Genomic DNA, 6249 nt, shown 5'->3' on the forward strand with positions numbered 1-6249 from the left:
GATGGATGGATCGCTGATAATACTGTCCTCATAGATTAAAAATTGATTAACTCTTGAGTATAGATTTGTCAAATATAACAAATTTTGTGTTACCGCTGGCTTCATTATTTCCGGTACACTGACGTCTCTTTGACTTCCCACGAAGTATACCGAATTAATGAAGCCAACTGTACAATATACATTATTATTGAATAATATTTATTTGATAATGTGTCTGTTAAAATGGAATACCTCTTAATAATGATTGTGTATTTTGACTGTTGTGATATACTTAGTAAAAAGAATTGGCTGCCCATTGAGGTGTTCTTAAAGGCAACGTAAATGATTTCATCATTTTCCAGAACAGCTATAAAAGCTATTTAGGTCTGAATGGACTATTGGGAGTCATTTATAGCTTTAATTTTTGTGGTATATTTGAACTGTGCTAGGTTTAAACCTCAAAGGAAGGTGATAAAACCTTGTACATTTCCTCGTTTTTATATTTTGAACTTATACCAGTATCATTTTAGTAAGTAACAGGGAAGTGGGAACGGCTGTATTTTAATGTAAAATATGCGAGTTTTTATATTTTATTATTAGTATGAGTATGAAGGTGCATTGTACATAGATTTAATCCGTGATGTTAATGCCAACAAATAAAGTTATGATAATTGCAACCAAAACAAAATTGTTAATTACTCCTGCTTTTGCGATTGACTTTTCCTAATCTAAAGACAACACTGAGATTACCAAACAATTCTTCTTCACCCAAGGGGTTAATTACTGCACTGTAATTGTTCAGTCGCTACTTTCCTCTCAGTAAGGGTAGAAGAGACTTTTACTATGGTAAGAAGCTCTTCTAGGAGGAAACTCCAAAATCAAACCATTGTTCTCTAGTCTTGGGTAGTGCCATAGCCTTTGTACCATGGTCTTCCACTGTCTTGGGTTAGAGTTCTCCTGCTTAAGGGTACACTCGGGCACACTATTCTATCAAATTTCTCTTCCTCTTGTTTTGTTAAAGTATTTATAGTTTATAAAGGAAATATTTGTTTTTAATGTTACTGTTCTTAAAATATTTAATTTTTCCTTGTTTCCTTTCCTCACAGGGCTATTTTCCCTGTTGGGGCCCCTGAGCTTATAGCATCCTGCTTTTCCAACTAGGGTTGTAGTTTAGTAATTAATAATAATAATACAGTGAACCCTCGTTTATCGCGGTAGATAGGTTCCAGTCGCGGCCGCGATAGGTGAAAATCCGCGAAGTAGTGACACCATATTTACCTATTTATTCAACATGTATATTCAGACTTTTAAAACCTTCCTTTGTACGTAGTTCTGTTAACAAACTACCCTTTAATGTACAGAACACTTAGTGCATGTACTACAGTACCCTAAACTAAAACAGGCACAAATATTAAAGGTGATTTTATATCATGCATTTCCTAAACACGCTAAAAAGCACGATAAAAAATGGCAACCAATGTTTTGTTTACATTTATCTCTGATCATAATGAAGAAACAAACTAGAGGTAGAGCTTTGCTTATCACCCAGACATATTTCCCATACTTTTCCCTTAGAACTACATCACATCTTCCTACTTTATATATATATATATATATATATATATATATATATATATATATATATATATATATATATATATATATATATATATATATATGTGTGTGTGTATATATATATATTTATATGTATACACATATACATACCTACATATATACATAAATACATGCATACATATATATATATATATTACTGTATATATATGGGTTATGGAAAAAATCCGCGAAGTGGTGAATCCGCGATGGTCGAACCGCGAAGTAGCGAGGGTTCACTGTAATTGAGTATTGTTGCAGAATGAGGAGGCAGACAAAAACTAACTAACTCTGATTCTCATGCTCAAATTTACATAGTTACTCATTCTAAATTTCCCTGTCATAATTCATTTTTAGCTTATGAATCCAGCATGGTAGAAAATGATGAAAATTAGAACATGAGGATGGTGAGTTTGGATGGTAAACTCACTTGCCAGATAAAATCAAGTAGCTAAAATACTTCTGCTAGACTTAATTCTCAATACCGAACACTTTCTCTCTCGATGACCCAAAGTCTTTGAGAGACATGGTCAAATGGTGGTATGAGGAGAGTGAATGTGGATAAGACTGAAGCCATGGTCAGCAGTAAGGAAGGTAGGGACAGGATAGCCATATATGAGAGTAGAGGAGCAGTTATAAAACAAATAGAAGAATTTAGATACTTGTGATGTACTATAAATCAGGAGGGAAGATGTGAGGCTGAAGTTGAGAGTAGGATAAAATTAGCTCGAGGAAAGTGGAGGGAGGTAGCAGGAGTGGTATTTGATAGGAAAATGCCAATCAAGGTAAAAGTCAAGATCTAAAGCACAGTACTAAGACCAGTTTGTTCCAACACGAAGTACTTACCTCGAACTACTTTCTTAGGAGTATCTGGGATCTCCTCCCATCCGACCAGAGTTTAGTGTAGTTTACCCTAAACCCATTTTCTATGAGGGGCGACCTCAGGCGGAGTGATAGGCGCCCTGAGGCTAATCCAGGGTCAGAGAGCATGCTTGCTTAGGTCTCGACCTCCAGTAAGTTCTCTGGTCGCGTCGCGATATCATCTCGCCGCTCTCCTTATCCCAGTGTGACTTGTGTGTCCCCGACCCTTTGTGTCCCACGCGCTTCCCACGTGGTCCCTTTGTGCTTTCTCTGTGCGCGCTTGTGTCTCGTAGTGCTTCTCCTTCATCATGGAGCATCCTCGCCGTTGTCCTGGGCCTATGGCCAGCAAAACGTGTGGAGCGTTCCTTTCGAAACCAGAAGTGGACCCGCACTCCTTGTGTTCATCGTGCCGGGGTAGCGTGTGTTCCCCTTCCAACACGTGTCCGGAGTGTGAGTCATGGAACGAGGTGCAGTGGGTGCAGTATAGCACCAAGAAGAAGGCGGCGAAGAAGTCGCCTAAGAAGACCAACATCCCTTCCCCCCTTGCTTTGACGAGCGCCTCGGCGGTCCGAGCTTTTCTCCCAGCCTCCCCTACCCAGAGTAGGGGACAAGGTAAGTCCGTTGCGGGGAAGAGGCCCGCGGCCCTTCCCCAGGAGTCTGATCTTCATGACAGTGGGGTTGCGGCGTCTTTTCAGGCGAGTGAGGGGCCTGAAGAAGGGACGGGAGTGTTTTCGGGAGATGGTGACCTGGTGCCTGCTGGTCACGACTCCTCTGATGACCCCATGTGGGGTAATAATGCTACTATTTTCTCCCCAGCCTCTTGGGCATGCATTTAGGTGGTTCAGCAGCCGAGGGCGACGTCGAGAAGGAGCATTCCCCGCCGTCGGACCCCACTGCTTGGGTTCCCCCTAAGACGCCCTTCAGGTCCCCGATGAGGATGGAGGATGACTTCGGGACCTGGGCTCCCACAGGACAGCCTCCTCGCTCCCCCCCAGCGCTGTCGGCTGTCTTCCCAGAGGTTTTTCTGCAGGCGTCGTCGTCCACGGAGCGTCGCAGGAATCCTCCTATATCACCGCGGGAGCCGAGGCCTTCGAAGAGGGCCTATAAGTCGTCAGTCTCATCGGTGGAGGATCCTTCCTGCTCTTCAGAGGATGAGGCGCTGAGGAACCTCAGGAGGCAAAAAGGGAAGTCCCGCAGGAAGTTGTCGCGTTCCCGCTCCCCCTCGAGGTCGGGCCACGAAAGTCGGCGCCCAAGATCCCCTAAGAACAACGAATGGGTGATGGTTCACCGAGACAGACTTCTGGAACTAGATGCGGCGCCGGGCCCCTCAGGTTGGCGTCCGAGGACGGCCTCCCCGGATAGATACTCCTCCGGCAGCAGCGGCACCCATCGGAGGGATTCCTCATGGCAGGTTCCAGTTGACAGGCATAAGACCGTGAAGGTTCCGACTCCATCCGCCCAGCGGAGAGAGTCGCCCCTTCGGTCTGGCAGCCGAGTCCTGACCTCCAAGGGCCACCTAGCTCAGCACGAGCGCAGCCCTCAGCCTTCCTCAGCGAGCAGGCCCATAGATTCGAAGACCTCCAGGAGAGACGTTAGGCCCGCCCAGGATGGAGGCCCCCGTTCCGACGGAGATGCCCGTCCTTCGTCGGGAGCGTCGGTCCAGGACTCTCCCACGTGCGAGGTCCTCCATCGGGGTATCCTCGTCACTTGCACCAGCACCCCCGTCGGAGGAGCTCGACGACCATGGAGAGGGGTCAGCAGCGGAGGTATCGGCCTATCAGAGGGTGATAGGCCTCATCAGAAGTCACCACAGGCTGGACATACCGGAACCCTCCTCCGAAGATGCTTGGCGTTCCAGCCTAAATGGAATAGTGGACGCCCCAGTCCAGCTGCGCCCCTCCTTGGCCCTCCCTCTGGCGAGGGACGTTTATTTGGGTAAGGCTCACGTGGACAGGATAGTGGCCAACCACGCGGAGGCGCCTAAGAGCCAGAGCTCCTTCAAGCTGCTTCAGGGCCTGAAGTCCCAGAGCAGGTTCTACCTCCCAGAGGGACAGCGAGCGAGCGCCTGTGCACTGGAGCTGGCACTCACCGTACTAGGGCAAGGAGCCTCAGAAGAAAGGGCGTCCACGGGTCCGATCTGCTTCTCTCCTTCGGAAGCGGTCATGATGGAGATGTCGAAGGACCTTGTCAACGTCTCCTCCTGGTTAGACTGGTGGGCCGCCACCCTGGTGGGCGTTCAGTCGTCATACGACCTGTCAGTTCCGGAGACCCAGGCCTTGCTCAAGGAACTCATCAGCTCAGGAGGCAAGGCCCTAAAATTCTTGTCTTACCAGTCGTTAGCCATGTCCGCCAACTGGGTCCTACAAAGGAGGGACACTGTTCTGAGCAATATATCTAGGAGGCTGCCGGACAGAGAGGCCAGATCTCTGAGGAACCTGACCCTGTGGGACGACTCAATCTTTCCCCCGAAGGCAGCGGAGGAGGCGATGGAGAGAATTCGGAGGATGAAGGAGCCGTTCGAGACCAGGCCCCACCCGGTCAGGAGGCCGACGTTTAGAAGACCCTCCGTCGACTCGCCTCACCCTCCTTGGCCCGTTCCTAACCACCCTAGGAGAGACAACTCGGCGACAACATGGTCCCAGTCGTCTCAGCCCTCCCGTAGGGGATCAGCCCCGAATCAAGCCGCCTATAGACTGTCGTTCAGGCCGCTCATCGAGGAGGAGATAGGGAGGGAGGCCCCCTACTCCTGCCGGAGCCTCAGGTGGGGGGATGCCTCAAACTTTTTTGGCAAGCATGGGAAAAACACGGAGCAGACCCGTGGACAGTGACAGTTCTGAAAGAAGGGTACAGATTGCCCTTCCTAGTGGACTCTCCTCCTCTGATACCAGATCAACAGGCGGAGTGGCTAGCCCCCAAGGATCCCTTGAAACGGACAGCTCTGTAGGGAGAGGTTTCAGCAATGTTGGCGAAAGGGGCAATGGAACCTGTTCGGGACCCAGGTCTGGGGTTCTACAGCAGGCTGTTCCTGGTGGAGAAAGCAACAGGAAGATGGAGACCGGTCATAGACCTCTCAGCCCTCAACAAGTTCGTCTGCAAGACGGACTTCAAAATGGACACTCCAAAATCAGTATTGGCATCCTTGAGAGAAGGGGACTTCATGATGTCAGCAGATCTCAAGGATGCCTACCTCCAGATCCCGGTTCATCCCTCCAGCAGGAAGTACCTACGGGTGAAATGGGTGAACCAGACGTTGCAGTTCAAAACCCTCTGCTTCGGGCTGTCCACTGCCCCCCAAGTCTTCACGAGGGTCTTCACAACGGTCTCAGTCTGGGCACACGAACAAGGCATACGCCTGATTCCTTACCTGGACGATTGGTTGCTACTTTCAGCCTCAGAGGAAGTACTGAAGGAGCAAGGCGCGAGGTTACTGCAGTTCTGCAACGTTCTGGGGATCACCATCAACCTAAAGAAGTCTCAACTGATTCCCTCCACCAGGACGACCTACCTCGGGATGGTTCTGGACTCCCGGTTAGTGAAAGCCTTCCCTCCCGCGGACAGACTGGACAACTTAGACCAGGTCCTCCGCCCAGGAGGGCAAAGGACTGGCAGAGACTAATAGGTCACCTTGTGTCTCTGGAGAAACTGGTCCCCCAGGGCAGGCTAAGGCTCAGGGAGGTCCAATGGAACCTGAAGGAGAACTGGATCCAAACGGATTCCCCCCACAGAGTGGTCCCGGTGTTTCCGAACACGAAACGGGTCCTGAATTGGTGGAGCTGCAGGACGAACACCCTCAAAGGG

The sequence above is a fragment of the Palaemon carinicauda genome, chromosome 15 (genome assembly GCF_036898095.1).
Source record: "Palaemon carinicauda isolate YSFRI2023 chromosome 15, ASM3689809v2, whole genome shotgun sequence".
In the NCBI taxonomy this organism is placed as follows: Eukaryota; Metazoa; Arthropoda; class Malacostraca; order Decapoda; family Palaemonidae; genus Palaemon; species Palaemon carinicauda.